Here is a 23,872-nt window from a genome sequence, read left to right on the forward strand (position 1 = left end):
GAATTTAGATGCAAACATAGATTCTTCATTTTCCTCTACTGAGAATATAGTTTCAGACTTGCTTTATCTGAATTACTTTTTAACTGACACCATTAGTCACCTGCACTTTCTAAACAGGACTTAAATGAGAATATGTGTGCATTAAATATAGTAGGTGGCCTGGGTTAAAATAAAATCTATGACAACTAAAAGGAGACTGTGTCTTTAAATGCTTTTTCTTCACATGCCCTAAAGGCATCAAGTCAATCACTTTGAAATTGTTATTCCTCTATGCATACACCAAACTAGATAAAACATTAACAACAGCCTTGCCAGGTTCCCCATGCGAATTCTGAATAAACTCTCTCTACAACTAAAAGAAAAGGGATCATTCTTCTTGTCAATTAAATTTCAGCTCTGTTAATTCCATCAAGGTTAAAGACACAAAGTGACTTCCACACAAAACTCTAGGAATTACGTATTGGGAGAACTACTACCCCATCCCCCGATGGTGGGTGAGCATCACTTAAACCTTCAGACAAGAAAAGGTCAGACCACTTAGCAACCTGGCATGTGGCAGTTGTATGTCCTGCCAGCTGCACACCAGAATTTTCAACCAATCCAAATTGGTATATCCACTTCTCTCTTTTCCTCTATTCTCATCTACTTTTCCTTGTCAAACTTCTTCAAGGAAGGTAAAGAGTTTGCCAACTTGCTCTTGGAAATAAAATTTGTTTTAAAATTCTATTATTATTTCTAAATAAATGAGGCAGACAGGATCAGAACAAATCCTACGAAACAAGCTGTGAAACATGCAAAAAGATCCTTATACAAATGGCTGATTCCAAGACTGGAACATCGCACAGTGCCAGAAAGCAAGGAGGTGCTCAAAGAAAGACACCACGATGGGGGAAGTCAAAGGGACACAGGAGCCAACTGAAAGATCCCTCAATAGCCAAAAAGGGAACAACTGGAGCAATACTTAAAATAGTACCAAATGACAAAGTACAAAGCAGATACCAAGAGTTCACACTGATACAAATAACTAATTGGATAAATAAAGAGGGGGAGAAACACATCTGTTGTTCAGAATTCCAAATAATTTGTATAGATAGTCCCTCCTCAAGGTGGTGACAAACATATATGTTAATACAAGACGTTAATATGAGAAACTGAGTGTCGAGCATCTAGGAACTCTGTACTGCCTTTGTAATTTTTCTGTAAATCCAAAGCTTTCCTATAATAAATTTTATTTTAAAATGCAAATCAACATCTCCAATGATGAGCCTCACACATTGCCACAAATGAATATGCTACCACTTTTCACATGAGCTACGTCTACATTTCAAGAGTGAACATTACTGGACTTCTCACTTCTAAGTGTGTCCTCAGCACCCCTTGCTTCCCATAAGAAGTTAAAATGACCCAATATAGCTTCAAGCCTGTAAGAATTCCTGTGGTTGTTGCTGGCTTCCAACTACCCATCTCCACGTCCACGGAGGCAGCTGGAGGTGACAGGGAAGAGGGCATGAGAGCTGAGCAGAATAGGAAATGGTGTTAATTTATTAATAATATCAAGAGAAGGCCTGGTGGTAGAAGATGAAGTGGCGAAACTATTTCTCCCCACAAGAAAGATGCACAGGCGGTAGCAACTTGTGATAATTCCATACGAGCTCCTTCAGTCAAACAAACAAATATCTACGGAATGCTTCACAAGTACTTGGCACAGTGATAGGGTCTGGCCACAGGTAGCACCTCCAGGTGGTATTACAATAGAGTTCTGCATACTTAAAATGAATTTTTAAAAATCCCAGACATTCTAAGATTATTTTTCTCTTTTCTGAAAATACCAAGTGCTATAAACAATAACCACAGGTTTAAACCAAAAAAGTACTCCCTGCATGTACTAGTGCATCAGTGTTTACCAGAAAAAAACATACACACAAGTCATGCACACATGATCCCTGTCAGTGCACTGCTTTGAATTGTGACAGACAATAATTTATTATAAAAGACCCCCAAATAGTCAAAAGCATGAACAAGTAATTTCCTCTTGGTATTACTTTATGAGAGCTGCGCCTGACAGAGTAGGGCTAGTCACATGTGTATAAATGAAGAAAAGACCATGGAGCTGAAAAGCAAACACAACATCCAGTGGGAAAGATGTCTATTAAAAAACGACAGAGGAAGTCCAGAGATGAGAATAGAAGAAAGTCTATTTTCCCTCAGGGAGTTTACTAAAAAACTGATAGCTCACGGAAGTCACCTATAAAATAAAAAACGAATATAGCAAAGGAAGTAATTTTGTGTTTTTTTTTTTTTTTTTTTTTTTTTTTGAGACGGAGGCTCGCTCTATCACCAGGCTGGAGTGCAGTGGTATGATCCTGGCTCACTGCAACCTCTGCCTTCAGGGTTCAAGCGATTCTCCTGTCTCAGCCTCCCGAGTAGCTGGGACTACAGGTGCGAGCCACCACGCCTGGCTAATTCTTGTGTTTTTAGTAGAGATGGGGTTTCACCATGTTGGCCAGGATGATCTCAATCTCTTGACCTCTTGATCCACCGCTTTAGCCTCCCGAAGTGCTGGGATTACAGGTGTGAGCCATTGTGCCCAGCCAGGAGGTAATTTTCTAAGTTATGTATGTTCAGTTAAGCTTTTGTGGACTCAGGAGCTACTGATACTCTGAGGGTATGATCTTTAGAAATTCTATTCTAGGTTTCAATCAGAAGGAAAAAAAAAGCATACAAACAAGGAAGACTTTCTTTTCCACTCGGGGTCAAAATAAAACAATCTAGGCTCCAAGCTTTAGTACTACTGACCATATTAAAAACTACTAATTTAGAAATTCAAATACATTACCATCTAATTTCCACATAGATGTCAAGTGTAGTTCATTTAAACCCAAAACTTCTTGCTTCACACAGTTAAAAGTCTATACTGATAGAACAGAGTGAAGAATAAAATAAACATAAAACAAAATATGCTTAAGACCTGTCCAAAGTTACAAAACCTTCACCAAATTTGACCATATTTCCCAAATTTCCTTCAGCATAAATGATTAGACATTAATGACTTTGTGCATATTATTATCATTAAAAGTCCACAGTTTTGATTAAGTGATGTAAACTGAACTGTGCTTTCCAATGTCACATAAACTTAGAAACAAGATATTGGCTTGCTGCTCAAAGAAAGAAATAAGCATTTCTTTGCAAAGTAAACAAAAATACATGCTGCTAAGAAAATAAATGCAATCAGCAACTCCAATGACACTGGGTCTGAGGAAAAAAAAATCCTTCAATGGTTCACATTCACAAGATCTAAGAGGGAAGACGGATGTGAAAACACTACACGGCCCTACCAAAATGGAGAACATGGCTGATACGCCTGTTCACAAGCTCTGCGGATAGGATCAGGAGCCTGGAACCCAAAATAAAGTAGAAGTGTTATTTCAGTAACACTCAACAAAATATAGCATAGTGGTTATGTTCCAAAACAAATAAAGGCATTAGTATTTCCTCCAAATTACTGGGCCTCCATATAACATAAGGGTTTATTACCATGCACAGCTTATCCATGACTCACATAAATTCCAGCAGAGAAACCAGTAACTTTCATGAAGTGTGGATGAAGCAACAGAAGAAATTTTAGAATTCACTTATCCAGACCCAACTCAAAGCTTAAATCACAAGTATTATAACAATGAGGTCCTGTCAATATTATCCTATTAACCCAGGTCTGCCAACACCATCTTTGCAGCCTGTGTCAGTTCCTAGAAAGTTTGCAAGAAAGGAGACAATCATCCTACATAAGAAGTGCATTCAGTTGACTATGAAATGGAAGGCTGCAAGTCAGGTAACAGATATGCCAATATAAATGATATCTGGCTTTAGACCTTTTAGGGATGAGGTGTATCTCTGTGTCACCAAAGTTAAACATGAACGAATTAAAGAAATATTGTATGCGTCACAGTATTAAATAATTGTAAATGACATCACTTTATGTGTAAAGAATGTAAGTACTGGCCACAGTATACTAAAGATGCATCGTTGTATATCTTCAATTAAAATCAATTATTCGCACTACATGATTATAAATCTATATTTGGTGACCAAATAAATTGGACTTTTTTAAAGCCACATGATTGGCAATAGAATTAATACAAAGCTAACTGCCAGGTTAAAAAATGTAAGCTACCTAACTAGCCATGTTGGTAAATAAATACCCAAATTAAATATTCTAAATGTCTGGTATAATCTAGACAAAACTCTCTCAATCATTCTGATATTAGAAACATGACAGATGTTGACAATTTATATATATTCCCTAATCTTAGAAAAACCATTAAAAGATGAGATGATCCAATACTATTTAAGCAATGAGAATGAACTGGCTGAGAGTCAGAGTAAAGCCCTCTCCTCTCTTACCTTATATACTGGAATAGCCACAGACTCCCTCCCTTACCATCTCAGGTGAAACTACTTCTTAGAAATGAAAGCATCCTAGAGTTAAATCTAAAGCTGAAAAAATATTTAACTGAGAGGCTTGAATACAAAACACAGTACTTCATTTTGATCTTTAAAACATGCTTCAAATATTTTAGCATTTTTTAAAAGTTCTGAAGTAATCATTAGGCCATCTCCCTGGCAACTTCCATACTTACATAATAAAAATTAGCCTTTAAAGATTTCTGCTTAGCTTTTACTGAAATGACATAGTCAAGTACTCCTGATTCCCCACATATACATACAAAAGCTGCCCTAAGTATTCATCAGGGAACAGTCATTGGTAGATACTGATTCTAAATCCTATTCCCTAGAATCTCTTCTTTTAGCATGCAGTTCCATGTCTCAAGAATATGTATACCGCAGATCCCCTTAAAAACGTCTTTAGCTATGTCTTGAGAATTAACAGAATCAGTAAAGATGCTAATTTCTTTTTGTGGAAGGCAGAAAGTCCAGTGGAACATAGGAAATCAAAAATATTAACTTCTGCTATTTTAAGTACTTCCTTGTAACAAAAATTCCCTAAACAATCTGGGATATTAAAATAACTCAGATTAACAAGTCACTTTATACTTTTGCTACTGGACGTTAGAAAAGTCATTCATTTGGCTAATTTTGGAATTAAACCTTGTATAATTTTCATGCTTATATCCCCTTTTTAGGAATTACACTAATGTCCTAAGTTTACTTTCAGTGCATATTCAGAAGCAACAACAAAATATGGCAGAAGAAATGTGATCACATGAATTGGATGCCTAAATTTCAATCTAGCAAACTCTATGTAAAGGTTTTAGAAAGAGAAATCTTTTTTATAGAGTGCTAAAATTAAGACCCAGATATGTAAACACACCAAAAGGTTCCTTTGTTTTTAAAATCCTGAGTTAAATGATTAATAAGATATTGTGTAAATTTTTAAAAGCTCTTCTAGAAAATCTGAGGTGTAACAAACATTGTTTGTATCTTTATAAGTTTCAAAGCCCATCCACATTTGTCATACACAAACACACAGAAAGCCCAAAGAGTTAATTACGCCTAAGTGCTTCAGGGTAATAATGTTGCCTTCATACCATTCACACTCTTAAGGTACACAGGTTGGCTTTCTAGTAGGAAATAAAATCAAATTATTTTCTGAAACTCATAAATCTCAGGCCAATAATTTACCTTTCTCTACCAAATCGATGTCAGTTCGATAACTCAAAAGATTTTTCTGATGCTGGTAGAAGAAAGGTGATAGGAAAGAATAAGGGGGAAAACAGTAAATTGTGGTTTAATTAAAAACGAAAGTCGTTCAGAATTAACAAGCAATTAACAAGGAATTGAGGAATTCCTATGAGAGTAAGGAAGGGAGGGTAGCTACAAAAAGGTCTCAAAGCCTCAGAGCAGAGTAAATGGCACAGTGTACCAAAAGATAATGAAAAACACAGAAACACACTGTACAGAGAGAAAGTGGGAAAATACGTTCCTGAGTAGAGAAGTTATAAAATGTTAAGGATCAGGCACGGGTAATGTTTTTATTTTTCCTGGGAAACTGGGGGTGGGGGAGTTAGAAAAGGTTGCATTCCCAGGCAACCACCCTGAAAATAAACCACTGCTTAATGAGGTAGGGGCCAGGAATAAACAGTGGGGGAGGGGAGGGCTGGCTCATTACCTTTATAGACGATGCTGGTCAGAGGCACTGTGCCTTCTGCTTCTCTGATAGGTGGGCAGACCCGTTCCTGCTTTCGCGTCCTCTTCAGCCAGCTCAAACCTAGAAAAACAGAAACCAGTGAGTGGTGTAGTGCCTCAGGGGTGAGGAGGAGGGGGCTCTGAAGAAGGGGGAACTCAGGAAAGGGGCTGGAGAGTGGCAAGAGCAGGCAAGAAAAAGCAGAGATTTTCCTCCCTCCTTCCTCAGCCAGCCCTCTTCCCCTCGGGAGAGGTAAAGGACTTTACCTGTCTCCTCAGCTGCTGCTTCTCTTCCTCCTTTCAGCCTCCTCTACACTCACCAACTTCTCCATTGAAGAAATACCCCAGGCAGGGCCGGACCCTGGCGTTCCTGAACCTCCTCGGTGCCTCACGGCCCCAGCCCGGCGAGCATCCGAACAGACGAGCAGGCAGGAGGTGGCGATCCCGGCCGCCGGGCAGCCTTGGGGCAGGGGTGCAGGGAGGCAGGGAGGAAGTCCCGGCTCGGGTGGGGGGGCAGTCCCGGTCCAGGGCTCGGAGCAGGGGGCTGCCGCGCTCCGGGCCGGAGGCTTCCAGCTACGGAAGGACCCAGGAGGTCTCGGGACGGCGAGGTCCCAGGTCATACGGGGCCCGAAGTGCCAGTCGTGGGGTCTCCGGACAGGGGGCTTTCGAGATGCACTTTGCACTGGGCCACCCCCGCCCCCTCCCTCCAGCACTTTGGGGTCACTGGGATGGGACCAAGCCTTCAGCAACCAATCAGCGGCCGCAGTGGAGCCTGAGCCTGGAGCCGTAAACCAGGTCCGGGATGGGTGGGGGTGGGGGGAGTGGGGGCGACTTGGTTGGTTGCTTGCTTCCTTCTCTCCTCCTTACCCCCAGCAGCCCCCACCCTCTGCCTGCCGTAAAGTTGCCTCTGCATTCGCGACAGTTAAGGGAGGCGTGCCGAACGAAGCAGAGATTCGTCTCCGATTGGTCTCACTCACTTCCCCCTACAGCTTCCCCGTGGTGGCTTCCGAGGCTCCGCCCCTGGCGGAGGGACTCAAAGCCGTTGCTAAGAGACACTATACGCCGAACGCGGGCTCTGCGCATGCGGAGGGAGGGGCCAGCTTGTACTTTCTGTGAACTACGGTGGCCCAGAGGGAGCATTTGTGTTCCCTCGAATGGCGGTGTGAAGAGTGTTCGCCTGAGCCAGATCCCAAGCAGGTAACCGGGAGCGGCCGCTGAGCTGGCAGCAGGGGAGGCACGAGTGCGGCCAAATGAGGGACTGGTTCAGGGCTTAAGGCTGGGAGGGCGGCTGGCTCCAGGAAGCAAACAAAGGGGTGCCCTGTCTCTCCGCCCCTGTTCAACGCTTCTCAGACGCAAGTACCCGGTCTTGGCGCGGCTGTTGGTCCCTGAGACCCCGGTAGCTTCCAGGCTGCCAATGCCTCCCCTAGAGTGGGAGAAGGGCCTGTCTTTGGGATGGCGATGCCGGGCCAAGGACTTTCCTGAAAGGATAGCAACGTTGGCGGGTTCCTGTGAATGAATGGAGAGGGGGCGTGGAGAAAATGCGAGATAAACTGATCAAGGCATGTTTATTAAGCACTTTATATTCATCTAGCAAGTGTTTACTGGCCACAGTTCTAGTCCTTGGGGAGACAACAGTGAACAAGATAGTGATTTCGGGGAGACATACACAAAATTATCAGATAGGGATGGGTTATATGAGGAAAATCAAGCAGAATGGTGGGATCGATTTTGACCAGGACGTGATGGGCTATATTAGATAGGTAGTGCTATGGTGTGAATATCTGTCCGCTCCATAACTCATGTTGAAATTTAATCCCCAATGTGGCAATACTGAGAGGTAGAGTCTTTAAGATGTGGTTGGATCTTGAGGGTTCTGTCTTCATGAGTGGATTAATCTATTCATGGGTTAATGGGTTATCATGGAGGTAGAACTGGTGGCTTTTTAAGGAGAGACTTGACAACACGTGAGCCTGCTCAGCCCCCTGACCACGTGATACTTAGCAGCGCTGCCTCCTGACACCAGATGTGGTCCGTCAGTCTTAGACTTCCCAGCCTCCAAAACTGTAGACAATAAATTACTTTTCTTTATAAATTACCGAGTTTTAGAAATCATTTTATAAGCAGAAGGAAACGAACTAAGAAAGATAGGAAAGGTCTCTGAAGAAGTGACATTTGAGCAGCCATCTGAATGACAAATAGCCAGCCATGCCAAGGTCTAGGGAAAGGATTTTGCCAGCAGAGAGAATTAGAAATGCAAAGCCTCTGATGCCAGAATATGCTTTGCTCTTTACAGGAACTGCCAGAAAGAAGGCTAGGGTAGCTGAAGCAGAGTGGTGGGAAAATGACTGGTAATGAAACTGGGGGGTGGGGCATAGAGGTAAGAATGACTGGTAATGAGACTGGGGCTTGGGGTATGAAGGTGAGAAGACGCCAAGAGTCAGATCTTGAAGGGCCTTTGTAAGCCTTGTTTAGGAGTTTGGACTCTATCCTAAGGAAAGTGGATTTGTTTTTCAGAAGGAAGTGGGTGTAGGGTGGGCCAGGATACAACCACTTTGGGAGGGATTGGTTGCAGTTGTCCAGGGTAGAAGTGCAGTAGTGGCAGTGAAGATAGGTTCAGCTTTTTTATTTTTGTCCCTTTGTACTTCCCAGCAATCATATTTCATAATTTCAACTTTATAAATTTCCATTTCTCCTTGAAATTGGTAGCTGAATTATAATTAGAAACAACTTATTCAGGACTATTAAATGGTATCAATTTTTAGTAGCTTTCGGTCTTTCAATTCTACCATGACTTTTCCCTGTTTTTTTTTTTTTTCCTTAACAGCAGGACTCCAATGTAAAAAATAAAATAAAAGCGGTATTTTATTAGTGTTGTTAAATGAAATGTATAGGAAGCCATTGTTTTAGATTAAACTCCTGCACTAGGCCCAACAGACCAGGCCAAATCAGAATGGAGTTGCTGGTGCTAGCTGCCACATAATCAAACAACTTAGAAATAGGCCAGTTGTCAAAAAATCCAGAAGATACACAGCAAGGAGTCAAGGGGGCCTGGCTTACCTGAGCCAGCGTGATAAAAAAGTCTCTCCTCCATTTTGTCTCTATAAGGAAAGTAACTTTGAAATGACCAGTCTGTCTTTTATTCTCTTTTTGCTTCTTCAACCCTCTTCAGCCCACCTCTGCTCAGCTAATCAGAACACCTTTTCTAAATTTTCAGTTGAGATGCTGCCAGATTCATGAATTGCTAATAAAAGCCGATTACATCTTTAAATTTGTTCAAATTTTGTTTGTTTTTGTTTTTGAGACGGAGTCTCACTCTGTCGCCTAGGCTGGAGTACAGTGGTGCGATCTTGGCTCACTGCAACCTCCACCTCCCAAGTTCAACCAGTTCTCCTGCCCCAGCCTCCCCAGTACCTGGGACTACAGGTGTGCTTCACCACACCCAGCTAATTTTTGTATTTTTAGTGGAGGTGGGGTTTTACCATGTTGGCCAGGCTGGTCTCGAACCTCTGACCTCAGGTGATCCACCCACCTCGGCCTCCCAGAGTGCTGGGATTACAGGTGTGAGCCACTGTGCCCTGCCTCAAATTTTGTTTTTTAACAGTTCACATATAATATATATGTTCAGTTTTATAACATTTACTAATTATAGACTCAAGAAGTTTTGAACTCCAAAAAGAAGGAAAAAGAGGCAGAAAGAGGTGAATAAATATGTAAATTGTTGTGGAGAATATATTCATTCTTATAGCAGACTCGGCACCCGTGCAATTCATATGGTGTGTTTGCTAAATGATGGTTAAGTAGAGAGATGGAGGGCTAAGAACTTGTTGGTGAAGAGCCTAGAAACAGAGTTGTCTCCTAATTCCTAGTTCTTTGTATTTCTGGCCATTTGTTTTTCATTTAAAATCCTGCCTTTGAGTTAAACAACCATTTTTCAAATGATTGAAGTACATGATTATATTATAACCAAGTAACATCATGTTGTCAAAGTTTTACAGAATGTGCTACTAGATGATTTTAAATTGCTTTATTGAATTGGTGCTATCAGATTTGCTAATTTTTATAACTTTTTGTTGATTTGTTTTTTATCCTCTGGTGTTGAAACAAACTTTTCATTGATGTAAAAGCGGTTTAGATTGTGGAGTATTTTTAACAAGTTAATATTGATTAGGTTTTAACAGATATACTTCATTTCCCATGTTAGTTAACCATACAAAACTCACAAAAATGGGAACATCTTACAACATATAAGTGAAATAATTTGGGGTAGGTAGGAAGCTTAATTCATGAAACCCTGACTCAATCAGAATTGAGTTTATTTCTTGAGTAGAAAAAGACTTTATCATTGGAAAAATGCCCCAGCCCCACTGCAGCAATTCTGATTTAGCTGGTCTCCAGGGAGTCAAAGGCTCATGGATTTTCCTAATGATCCAGTGATGTCGGTGTCAAGGTCAGATTCCAAGGTCAAGGACCACTGCCCAGGAGGCTGTGTCCTGGCCCATAAAGCACTTGGTGGTGGAGAGAACGAGCAGTTTATGCTCTAGTTGGCAGTAGGCACTGTTCTGGGCAGTAGGCTGTTCTGGGCCTGCAGGTCGTGTCTGGGGATCTTGGTGTAATAAAGAGGGCCACCAGAAAGACAGATGCAGCAAAGTTTGGAGCCCATTTTCTGCCTTGTTAGCCCAACTTAGTTCAGCTGTACCTGGCAGAAAAGGAGATGGGGCTGGGTAGACAAATTATATTTCAGACCTTAGTCATCACAGCAAAAAGAATGCTGAAAGAAAGGAAGCTAACTGGAGGCTTTTGAGTTCCTTATAGTTCTTGCCCTGCTAATTTAAGGGATTTTGGTCTTCCAGGGTAGTTTTAATTTGTACTCTACCACAACCATTTTAAGATGGTACTTCAATGTGTGTTGCTTCTGTCAAGTACGTTGTCAGATGTATAATACGGTAAAGACTGAACGAGCTCAGAACTTAATCCCTGCTATGGATACTACTGTTTATAGTTTTTTGATACTACATTTTTATTTTAATTTAAAATTCAGAACTTAAAATATTACATGGTATTTTAAAAGTTTTTTGAGATCAAAATGGTACTAAAATATACTTCGGGACTGATTTTAGGATTGAGACATATACGCTACTAAATTAATCTTCAGCTAGGAATGTATCCCACAAATACAAGTACCTACTGTGTATCAAATGCTGTGCTAGGAGCTGGGGAAGAACCAAGCAGACAACTCTTAACAGAATTTACAGTCTAGTAAATCATACAAATCATTGCACAGATTGTTAAAGTGTAATTGTGACACATTCTGTAAGATATGGCACCAGAACTAGAAGACAGAATATCACCGGAGGACCTACCCCTGCCAATGAAAGTCATATTTAAGTCTAAAACAAAAGGGAAAGTGGGCGGAAGGAGAAACATTATGTCAAGGCCCAGAGGCTGGAAGGAACCTTTCAAGGTTAATAAATAAAGACATACCGAAGTCCTCCTACTTGGGTTCTATAGGTGTTTTCACATATAAGCCAGTTGATTTTTGCAAATTTTTGAGTATGCTGCTATCTGAGGTAGATAGATAATCTCATTTTATCTATTGAAAAATCACATCTTGTCTGCATACAGAATTTAGGAGTTCAGTAAAATCTGGACAGTATCCCATCTATAGACAGTTCCTAAACGCTACCCTGCCACTGGTGGTGGGTTTGTGGGGGCAGATGGAAAAGGGACAAGACATAGACTGGAAAAGGAGAAGACTAAGGAAAACCTTTCTGTGAAATATTTCATTCTGAACTACCACTTAAAACATATGGTCATAATTTAGCAACTAAGTGTAGAAAAGTATCATTCATATTGATACATTGGAGAGTTTCCATTTATTTAAAAAAATGCTTAGCATTAGCATAATATGATAAAAACCTAAGGAGCTCAGATTCCTCATCAATAAATCAAGTAGATTGCACAGTGGTTCTCAAAGCATAGTCCCTGGTTCAATTCTTGGGCCCTCCCCAGACCCACTAAATCAGAATCTCTGGAAGTGGGCCCAGCCATTTGTGTTCTAATAAGCCTTTCAGGGAATTCTGATGCTGCAGTTTGAGAATTATCTCTAAATTATCTCTGAGATTTTTTCTAGTATGAACACGTTATGATTCTAATGTCCAGCATTAATCTGTGCTATGTTTAAAAAAAAAAAAAAAAAAAAAAAAAAGGTTTGCCTTTGGAGTGGTCACATAATAGAGCTCCTTGAGAAAGATACTGTTGCCAGTAGGCCAGGTCAGGTTCTTCTCTGCACAAAAGAATTTGAAAGGGAGACCACAGTGAAAATGTAGGTTTGTTACAGAGTGAAAGTACACACTCAAAAGAGGAGTGTGGATATGCTCAAAAGAGGCATGTAATGTGGTCCGGGCTCACTACACAGATAGGCATGATGAAGGCACAAAGTATTCTATAATAAAAGGAGAAGGTTTACAGGAAATGGGCAGGCAGTTCCCCGAATAAGGGTGCCACCCTTTTCTTGACTAAATGTGATTAATCTGGAACTGTCATGGCTTCAGGTATGTGGCAGGGAGTGGGAGGTTTCCCCAGGGAAGTTTTATGGTAATAGGGGCATAGTGCAGCCAAGAGTATGCATTCGGTCAAGGTTTTGGCCAGCTTGGATTTAACCAATTGCAGCAGGCTTCCTCTTTGTTACATTCTTATCTGTGCCTGGTCCCCAGGTAGCCCTTTCCTATTGGCATAGCTGCCGGCATTCACCTATGCAGGCTTTTAGCTTGCATATCTATGCTTGCAGCTTGATTTTTCAGGCCGCTTTTTGTTAGAAAAGAAATGATTTGGGGGCTGCTTTTTATTAAAAGGGAAGCCTTGCTGAGGACTCTCTTACCCTCACTATCTGTCTAAATAATTTCTAGCTCCTGTATCATCAGGCTGTTACCAGTATATCACTTTGACAGAAAAATGCTTTTAAGCATTAAGTCTTTTATCTATAAGTTGATTGCCAGGCTCTTCCTTCATGCCAAAAAAATCTGGCCTCTTTCAGAGTCCTAAGACAAGAGTTTAATAGGAAGACAATTTACAAACATGTGACAGAATTTGTGTTCTCACTATCTCAGAAGTAACCTGGAAACTTGTTAGAAATACAAATTATTGGGCCCCACCCCAGAACTATCTTATGGGAAACTCCTAGGGTAGGGCCCTGCAGTCTGCTTTCATAAACCTGTCAAGTGCATAGCACAGTTTGAGCAAAGGGCCAGTAACCACCAGCACCCGCTTTAGCCCTGAAGGTAAGGAGAGCTGGCAGTTGCTGGAGCTTGAAAGTCCAGCCTGCCTTCGGCCCCTCCCACTCCAAATCTCCTGGAGCCTGTTGGGGCACTGAGGAGGGTGAAGAATGGAACTAAAGGGAAGATACTGGCACACGGCATGCTGTTGGAAGATATCTGCCCCACTTCTTTTAATAGGGGAGGGAGGTGCTCTTGTCTAACCAGACCCATTTTATTTTTTTCTGTCAAAATTCATGCAGTTTTGATTGGTGGAGGGAACCAGAATCTTGGAAGACAGCCTTGTTTTGGAGTGCCTCAACTTCTGCTTCAAGTGTCATTGCATCTCCATTAATGGAACAAAATAGATTAAGTATCCTCTTGGGCTGTGGTCAGATTTGAACCTGTTGTTGAATTAGGGGAAGGCCCACTATTGACTTTCCAGTCTATTAGTCTGTATAGTAGCCACATCATATTATGAAAACTAGTAATTTTTTTACTTTTAATATTGACCATGAAACTAGATTTTTTTTGTATTCTGAATTTAAACATAGACTTTATCTAAAGAAAACGTCCTAAAAAGTAGTGGCATTTTTGGTCACATAAAAACAAAGATAAAATTACTAGGAGCTTGTTCTTTGATAATTTCAAAATTAAGTGATGGGAGAGCGTTTTCTAACGAGTAGACAGTGTACTTAGACGTTCTTCGTATTTCAGCTGAGTGCAGTGGCATGCGCCTGTAGTTCAGCTACTGGAGAGGCTGAGGTAGGAGGATCATTTGAGCTCAGGAGTTTGAAGCTGTAGTGTGCTATGCTTGCACCTTTGTGAATAGCCACTGCTATCCAGCCCGGGCAACATAGTGTGACCCTGTCTCTTAATATTCTGTAAGAAAATACTCTTAACATTTTTAGATACCGTTCTGTTCAGTTTTAGGTCTAGAGACCTTTAAAATCAAAATTCAAGTATATTTTATTTATATTTTAATTGATACTAATGAAATCCTATACATATTAATGCTAGGAATCAAAAGACTGACGTCTGAAATTTTTTTATTAAACTATTTTGAGATGATTATGGATTCATAAGCAGTGAATAATATAAAAGAATTAATACAGAGAGATACTATATAGTCTTTACCCACTTTGCCCTAATGGTAGCATCTTACAAAACAATCGTGTAATATCACAGCCAGGATATTGACACCAACACAATCCACCAGCTTATTCAGATTTCCCGTTTTACTTTTATTCATTTATGTATGTGTATAGTTAATTTTGTGCAACTTTATCATATATGTAGGGTAGCGTGTCCTCCACCAGTTCCATCATCACAAGTATCCCTTACGTCACCCCTTATAGTCCTTCCCACCAAGTGAGAGTGGCCTCCCTAACAGCTGGCAAGCACTGCTCTCTTCTCCATTCTTTAATGTCGTCATTTCAAGAGTGGAATCATACAGTATGCAGCCTTCTGAGATTGGCTTTTTTTCCCCTCAATGTACTTCTCTTGAGAACCATCCAAGTTGTTGAATGTATCAAAGGTACTTTCATTTTTTATTGCTGAGTAGTATTTCATGGTATGGGTGGACCACAGGTTGTTTAACCATTCATTTACTGAAGGACATCAGGTACAGGTTTTTATGTGAATAAGTCTCCATTTTTCTGGAGTAAATGCCCAGGTGCACAGTTGCTGGGTCATATGACAGTTGCATATTTAGTTTTTAAAGATAACCACAAATTGTTTTCCAAAGAGGATGTGCAATTTTACATTCTCACCAGCAGTGTAAGAGAGGTCTAGTTTCTCAGCATCCTTCCCAGCATTTGGAATCATTTTTAGCTCTTCTTGTAGTGGTAGTTCACTGTAGTTTTAATTCTTATTTCTGTAATGTCTAATATGGTTCAGCATCTTTCTGTGTGATTATTTGCCGTCTTTATATCCTCTTCGGTGAAATGTCTGTGATCCATTTTGTAATTCATTTTTTTTTTAATGTTGAGTTTTGGGAGTCCTTTGTATATTCTAGGTACTAGTCATGTGCTTTGCAAATGTTTTTCTTTAAGTCTGTAGCTTGTCTTCTCATCTTCTTAGGGTTTTTCGCAGAGCAAGTTTTAAATTTTGCTGAGTTCCGGTTTATCAGTTTTTACATTTGTGGATCATGCTTTTATGGTCAAGTCTGAGAATGCTTTGACTAGCCTCAGATCCCTAAGATTTTTCCTACACTTTTTTTCTAAAAGCTTAAATTTTACAGCCATGACCAATTTAGGGTTAATTTTTGTAAAAGGTTGGAATTATTTTAGAGAAAGCAAAATCAAGGTCATAGTCACCTTTATTCACAGTGCCTTTAATGTTGATGAACTGTTGATGCCTGAGGAGGAACAGTGGATAGTTGATTTTTCACGAGGAGCTTGCTGGGTTTGGTACAGCCACTAAAAGTACAGTCAGCCCTCCATATCCACGGATCCCATTCCAGTGGGTTCTGCTCCCTTGGATTCAACCAACCCCAGATCAAAAGTATTTAGGGAATTGGGGAAAATTTTTGGCTACAGGATGGTGTGCTGACTGCCAGGGGAACCAGCCCTGTGCTCAGAGTTGGCGCTGAACATGTTTGGATTTTTTCTTCTTGTCATTATTTCCTAAACTATACAGTGTAACAAATGTTTACATAGCGTTTACAATGTACAGTGTCAAATATTTTAAGTAATCTTGAGATCATTTAAAATACCTACGACGATGTGTATAGATTATATGCAAATAACTACACCATTTTATATATGGGACTTGAGCATCTGTAGATTTTGGTATGCTTAGAGGGTCCTGGAACAAATGTCCCATGGATCCTGAGGGACAACTGCTCTTTGTTTTGTTCAGAAACTCACAATTCCAGAAAACCATGTCACTGACAGTAGCACTACCAACAGCATTTGATCTCACAAGATTCATGATCATTAACCAAAATCAGAGACCCCTGAAGGTCTGATTACCATGCTGGCCTATTGATTCTGGGGCTTAAATGGAACTATAGTCGGCCCTCTGGATCCACGGGTTCCACATCCACAGATTCAACCAACCTCAGATAAAAAAAAAAAAAATTAAGAAAAAATTAAAAATAACAATATGATAATAAAAATAATACAAATCAAAACAGTACGGTGTAACAACTATTTATACATTACTTACATTGTGTTAGATATTATAAGTAATATAGAGATGATTTAAAGTATATGGCAGGATGTGCACAGGTTATATGCAAATATTATGCAATTTTTTGCCAGGGAGTTGAGCATCCATGGATTTTGGTATCCTTGGTGGGTCTTGGAGCCAATCCCCCACAGGTACCGAGGGGTGACTATATAATTTTAAAAATTCAGTCAAATGGTTGTCCTGATTCACCTTTCAACCTGTAGTTGCTGAGTATCTTTTGAAAAAAATAATCTTAGTTTATATTGGGAAATTGCATAGTAATTGACCTTGATTTTAGATCTTGCATGGCGTGTGAAAATGATTCTGAGCACTGATATTGTTTTACAATGTGAACAGTTAAGCTGTATAAGTTACTACTTAATTTGAGGTCCAATGTTGAACTCTTGTCCTGGGCTTTTGGAGCACCAGTGGAAGTTTGAAGAGCGCTGTGGTGGAGTGGTGAAGGGCACAGGCTCTGATAATAGATTTTCTGGCTTCACATCCTGACTCTGCCCCTTAAGCTCTGTGACATAACAGCTCTCTGTCTTAGTTTTCTTATCTGTAAAATGGGTACAATAATTAAGTACCCCCCCCATAAAGTTTTTGTGAAACTCACTTAGAGCAGTATCTGGTACATAATAGGTACTCAATAACGATTCGTATTCCTAACACAGCAATTTTGGTGAAGATGGGTAGAAAGTATGTTATTTTATATTAATAAACACATGGTTTTATTAGGCATATAATGCAAAATTCAAATAGTTTACAGAACTTAATTAATAGAGGCTTCAGACAAATTTTATACTTAATATGGGTCACCCTTAGGCCACGTGGTATGGGATTTCAGCTCCTCTGCCAAGAGAAAACACTTAAGAGAAGCACTGCCCCTTCATTTACCTAGTAAGACTGCCCCAATTGTTTGTTTCCTCTCCAGGCTAGAAAAATCTCTCATTTATCATATATAGATGGCCTCAAAGCCTGTCAGCATCCTGTGAACCCTTCCTCAGACACTTGGGTTTGTTGGTGTCTCTTAAAAGCTTGTTGTCTGAAGAGTACACATTCCCCCAGGCCAGCATGATAATGCAGAATGAGATGTGCAAACCTCAGAGCATCCACTTCAGAAAAAATTGTGGTCAGTTAAATCCCCTAGTTTGTTTTCTTAAGGATTTATCCTTTCCTTTAATACCACAATTGATTTAAAAAACACACACAAACTGCAATTTTCAATTCCACTGGGCTACCCACAGACATTTATTTTAAAGACAGTGTAATTAAGAGGGGTTTATGCTTGATCATAATAGAAAACAGCCTAGCACCTATTGTCGTCATTCATTCATTAGCTGCCTGGCCCCTTGGCATTTGTGACCTGTATTACTAAGATGAATGTATTTTGATTTCCATCTAAGATTCCAGGCTCATCTCCTTTAAGCCTGTTATTTCCTATGGGACTAGAACAGTAAGTTGATCTTCTGTTAAAGTAAATATATGGCCTTTTGTCCTGGGTTCCTGAAGCAGCTCAAGAACAGCTTCAGAGCACTAAAGGTCAAAGGCAGTCTTTTGTTATTTATAATAAACACCTTTCGCACACCCCACCTTATGTGAATGAGGTGATTTTTTTTTGGACCATCTAGATGGCTACAGGATGGAGTGCTGGCTGCGGGGAGGGAACCAGCCCTTTGTTCAGAGTTGGAACTTTCAGCCCTATCCCCAGTCTCAGGAAGAGGAGAGGGACTTGAGGTTGAGTTTATCACCAAGGGCCAGTGATTTAATCAACCATGCCTAAGTAAGGAAGCCTCCGTAAAAATCCGGAAGTTTTATCAGTTGATGGGTGTCCAGGTTCTTGGCGTCTTGAACAAAGAAAGCACAAACAAAGCAAGGAAAGGCACATAAAACACACAAACAAAGCAAAGAAAGATGAAGCAACAAAAGCAGAGATTTATTGAAAATGAAAGTACACCCCACAGGGTGGGAGTGGGCCAAGCTCAAGAGCCCCGTTACAGAATTTTCTGGCGTTTACATACCCTCTAGAGGTTTCCATTGATTACTAGGTGATGCCTTATGTAAATGAAGAGGGTAAAGTCAAGTCACTTACTTACTCTATGTGCTATGTAAATGGAGAGGATACTTCATAGGTGAAGTGTTTCCATTTGATTTAGTTCTAGAAAGTCAGCGTGAATTAGCCTTATGTTCCTACCTCCAGACCCTATTTTGCTTCATTCCCCCCAGAAAGATGTGATCCCCATAAATCTTTATGGAGGCAGAGAGACCGATGATCTGTCTTCTGTAACTGCTTCATGCTGGCTTGGGGCATAGTCCCTACCTATTGGAAATCAACGGAACTCTCGCCCCACTCTGTCTAGTGGAGGCAGGGTAGCTTCTTGATGACCAGGAGTAGTGTCTGGAACTGGCTGGAACCTTTGTTGCATGATCATCTGAAGCTTGATGGTTTCTAGGCGAGAGGAAATGAATTTAGTTAAAAGATTTAATGAGAACTTCAGGTAGTGGATACCTATGCTTCCAGGAACATTTTTTAGAGATTTGTAGGAGAAAAACAAAACCTAGTCTGTTCTAGGATCTATGTGTTTCCTTAATGTCTTAATGCAAGCGACTCCATTTTGGTTTGATTTGGTTTGGTTTGTTGGGGCTTAGTGCATGAGTTCAGTGCAAAACAATGGCCTCCCATAATTTTGTTTAAAAAATTCCCCCTTTTGGTCAGATTCTCACTTAGGTGAGAGTGTGACCAAAACTTAGGGCCTTAGCACCTCTCTCAGTTACCTTCATTTTGGGTTTCTGGTCTCAGTGTGTGATTCATAGGTTATGGTGTCCTCATGTTCACACATTTCTTTCAGCTCTTGTCATTCCAGTTGAAAACAGACCATTTGACATTCTAGAGATGGCTGTGTGCAAGCATTTAAAACCTTTAAGAAATACAGTGCACAAGGGAAACTATTATTGTTATTATTATTATTTTTTTTTTTTTTTTGAGACAAGAGTTTTGCTCTTTTCGCCGAGGCTAGAGTGCAGTGGTGCGATCTTGACTGACTGCAACCTCCGCCTCCCGGGTTCAAGTGATTCTGCCATCTCAGCCTCCTGAGCAGCTGGGATTACAGGTGTGTGCCACCACGCCTGCCTAATTTTGTATTTTTAGTAGAGACAGGGTTTAATCATGTTGGCCAGGCTGGTCTCAAACTCCTGACTTCAGGTGATCTGCCTGCCTCGGCCTCCCAAAGTGCTGGGATTACAGGTATGAGCCACTACGCCTGGCCAAGACCATTGTTACGACTATCGGGAGGATAATACCAAGAGTTTGGAGTATGCTTCTTACCCGGGATTCCCATAAACCAAACCACCTAGAATCAAATAGATCAAAGAATGAGCTCAAGAGCCTACTCATTTAACCAAGCAGTCTTTTTGTTAATGCCCTACAATGAATCTCTATACTTTTCATTTGATGTATTTCTCCATAGGCCACAAGTGCCAGCAGCTCCTCTGTTCAGCCATTTCTATCATAACTTTAACAAGGGAATTTAAAGTCTGTTGTGTAACTGTAGCCTTTACAGAAGAATCTGTTATACAGCCTATCATGAGGGAAGCATTTCTAATTATTGCTTCTTTTGCAATGGAAAAGGGCCATGGAAAAAGGACCTAACAAATGATGCCCTTCTAGAAGATTGAATGCCTCCTAGCAATGTTCTCTTTAACTCGTGATATGGGTTAAGAGGAGTGAACCAATGTTCTCTTTCTGACTGATTATGAGGCAATGTGTGTACCATTAAAGTTTCTCACCTGCATTGGACCTTCATATTTTATCTGTCAAAGTATAAGGTTATTCATATATGAGGCTGGCAGCAAAATCCTTCACAAATAAAAGTGTACCCCATAAGTGCATACAACAGACCCCCTTTTCATTTCTGTTGTTCTTAGAGGCATAAACAAAAAATATTCAAAGGTAAGAGGCTCATAATAGAAGTCTTGATCTGTGATCTTGGGAAAAGCTGTTCACATCAAGGATGCCATGTTCTTCTGGGGAGAGACTTCCTTGGTTAGCTTTATCTTAAGGGTTCCTGTGGGTGTACAGCTCCAAGAGTGTGGAGGGACCCTCCTCAGTTGTGAGATTATGAACCCAAAGTTCAGGGTTCCAAAATTTTGCTGCAATGCGGATGGCAAGGACAATCTTTCTCTGACGTTCTCAGAAGATCTAATCTTTAGGTTCTAGATTGTGAAGGGGTTGATTGTCCTCAGTGAACCATAAAAAACTTTCTCTACCTGGTGAAAATACACCGTGGTATAATGTCTTAGTTTTATAACATGAGCCTTCTTGCATAGGAGAGCTTTTATACAACCAGAAAACATGCATTGAAAATAACAATTGAATGAAATCACTTTATAAAATGTTTAGATGGCCCATCAGGTGACCAAATGTACCTGAAGCTTTGATTGTTTTCCTAGGAATATGGGCCCAAACATTGGTTATAAACTATTTCAGTAATTTGTAAGTCACCACACCAGTATATTCAGTTTGGATCATTTTATCTTTTCTGTGATGAGTCATCGAATGCAGAACTTTTAATAATAAAAGCTTTAAGGACTTGGAAAGGACAAGGTGACCATCCTGGTTCTCAGTGAGTCCATGCTTAGTTAATATTAGACTTATATCCTCTTGAATGCCAGTTGTTTCTCCAAATTAGCTGCATAGCACTAGTAACTGATGGGTTATCATAAGGTAATTTGACTTAGATCATGGAGTTCATTCATAATGTATATCTAAACAATTTCAGTATTAGCTGGTTTAACATGAAAATCTGACAAAAAGTATTTTCTTAAACTATTTAATTCATTCTTGTTCTAGTTGTGTTAGCTGCTTTATACAAGGAAATTTAGTTATTTCTGTTTTTTAACCCTTTAAACTAGGCAAAAATGTACATTCCCATGCTTTCTTATAGTCTTTTATGAACAACACCTTTCACTTTTCTTACACACCTTGCATGTAAAACTGTTTCTTCAGTAGTCTCAGTTACATGTTACAATGTTAACTCTTAGTGACTTTTACTTTTGGTGAAAACTTTGATAAGTTTGGGGTTTTAATTAAGTACTAGGTGTGAGGCGCCTAGAACCCAGAAAGAAATGCGGATAAAGTCTGACTCTTTCTAGTGTCTAACTCCATGTGTCCCAGGCCCTACCTAGCTGTAAAACAGGCAAATTGTACAGTTAAGAGTCATAGTGGCATTTACAAAGCATTTAGGAGGCCTAATCACCTTTAAATTGTACAACATTTCTTGCATAAATTCTTTTTCATAAATTCTTTCGTGACTTACACAGACCATCTATTACATGCTTGGACTTTCTGACTTGTCCTAAACATCCCTCTTTTAAACTAGCAGTTATTTTACTTTAGGACAAGAATTTATCATACAAGATCCTTTCTTATATAAAACCTTCTTTGCATAGCTAGAGGGCATGGCTCATTTCACATGTCCCCAAGATTCATCTAAAATCTAATGCTCCAGAGTAAATTAAGGAATTTTTAAAAGTCAAAGAAGCAGTTTGTGACCTTAAAGCATTTAGCAAACCTAATATCTGACCTGCATAATTTAGACCAAATGTTTACATTTGTGAAGATATTTTTATTTTACCAATACTCTTTAAAACTGTCTTTATTTCCCAGAGATTACTTAAGTCACATGAACTAAATGAAAGGCATTACACTTTTTACTTTTCTGACAAAATATTTGATTTAAGCTCTTAATTAACCAGTTAATTAAAGCTCTTTTATATTATACATACAACGCATATAAATACACAGGTATAACATAAAGGATTCATTCCCTGAGCCAGGAATTGAACCCTAAACCGGGCCACCATTGTGAAAAGAGAAAGTACAGCCACATAGTTACAAGGTCAAACTCCCAAGGACATGACTGACCAATTTGCTGGGCCATCTTGAACAGTGGGCTTTTGGGGCCCTACACACACAGTTTATCCTAAGGTACCCCTCTTTATGACACAACAACACAGGAAGACACACAAAGCACACCAGATTCACTACAGCTTACAACCAGCCTCAGAATTCCTTTTGTATTAATTAAAACTTTATAGAGGAGATAAACAGTGACATTTACCTTTCATTTAACCAGTTTGCACAGAGAGAGAGGCCAGAGTCTAACTACTAAGAAATTCTTGCCCTTTTGATGGCATGCCAGATTTCTGGGCTCTTTCTCCCTAAGCAACCCTAGTGACCCTAGTCAACTGTAATGCAAACAAACACATTCACATGAGTTAAGAATATTCACAAATGGTTTCCAAATTTTGGAGAAATTAGGCAGAGTGAGAAATATGACTCAAATTCTATTTACAAAAGTATAATCAAGACACTTAAAGTATCAGGAAGCCTAAACTCCAAAAAAGTTAGTTTAAGATTAAAAAGCTGGTGTGCTCCATTAATTCCTGTAGGCCCAACAAAGGTAGCCTAGGAATTCCAGATAAATGGGACAAATGATGACTTTCTAGAAACCCATAGGAAACAAAATACCCACAGAACCAAATAAAAGCCTTCCACTTAGGAACTTTAAAAAATCCTGGTTTTATATATATGCATACACCAGCAAAGCCCAGAGGAGAATAAACAGCAAATGAAAACTAGAAGCACAAAGAAGCAGAAAACCAACCATAAATTTTCCTACTGAGTCTATCTTGGAGGCTACAGTGTTACCCAGGGCCCCAAAAAACCCACATAATGAATATTTAGTTACTGTTACACAATTCGGTTTCCTTAAGTTCACCAGTATCATTATACATCCTGTGCAATCAAGAAATTCACTCTAGGCACATGACCAATAAGTACTTCAGTGCCAGCACTATCCATGCAAAACAGTAAACATAGTGTGAAGCAATGCGTGCACGTATGTGAAATTTGGCTCTACATTAAATCCAGCTTCAGGCTTAACTATATTAAAGAATTGCCAAACTGCTAATGCTTTTTTTAAAAATTTTTTTATTTTCTTTATTTTTGAGGCACTGTCTCCCTCTATTGCCAGGCTGGAGTGCAGTGGCGTGATCTTGGCTCACTGCAACCTCCGCCTCCTGGGCTCAAGCAATTCTCCTGCCTCAGCCTCCCGAGTAGCTGGGACTACAGGTGCGGGCCACCACGCCCAGCTAATTTTTGTATTTTCAGTAGAGACAGGGTTTTACCATTTTGGCCAGGATGGTCTCGATCTCCTGACCTCGTGATCTGCCCACCTCGGCCTTCAAAGGTTCTGGGATTACAGGCGTGAGCCATTGAACCTGGCTGCATTTCTTTACAATACTTA

The 23,872-nt window shown here is 40.0% G+C and overlaps 2 protein-coding genes across 6 annotated transcripts in view; one reads left to right on the forward strand and one right to left on the reverse strand.

Moving 5' to 3' along the window:
• ASB7 (ankyrin repeat and SOCS box containing 7) overlaps nt 1-6,506 on the reverse strand; it is a 49,712-nt gene extending 43,206 nt beyond the window's left edge. Inside the window, exons 1-2 of the mRNA XM_050800144.1 lie at nt 6,409-6,506; nt 6,128-6,226 (exon numbers count right to left, since the gene is read on the reverse strand). The gene's annotated coding sequence lies outside the window, so the exon portion shown is untranslated. The remainder of the gene's footprint in view (nt 1-6,127; nt 6,227-6,408) is intronic.
• A 755-nt stretch (nt 6,507-7,261) lies between these two features.
• Nucleotides 7,262-23,872, forward strand: part of LINS1 (lines homolog 1) — a 28,908-nt gene continuing 12,297 nt past the window's right edge. For 3 of the 5 annotated variants that reach the window (XM_050800137.1, XM_050800140.1, XM_050800141.1), the window contains exon 1: nt 7,263-7,338. The gene's annotated coding sequence lies outside the window, so the exon portion shown is untranslated. Of the gene's footprint in view, nt 7,339-23,872 lie in introns of all 5 variants that reach the window. The other 2 variants (XM_050800139.1, XM_050800142.1) reach the window with 2 other exon arrangements.

Source organism: Macaca thibetana, chromosome 7 (assembly GCF_024542745.1).
Source record: "Macaca thibetana thibetana isolate TM-01 chromosome 7, ASM2454274v1, whole genome shotgun sequence".
Lineage (NCBI taxonomy): Eukaryota > Metazoa > Chordata > Mammalia > Primates > Cercopithecidae > Macaca > Macaca thibetana.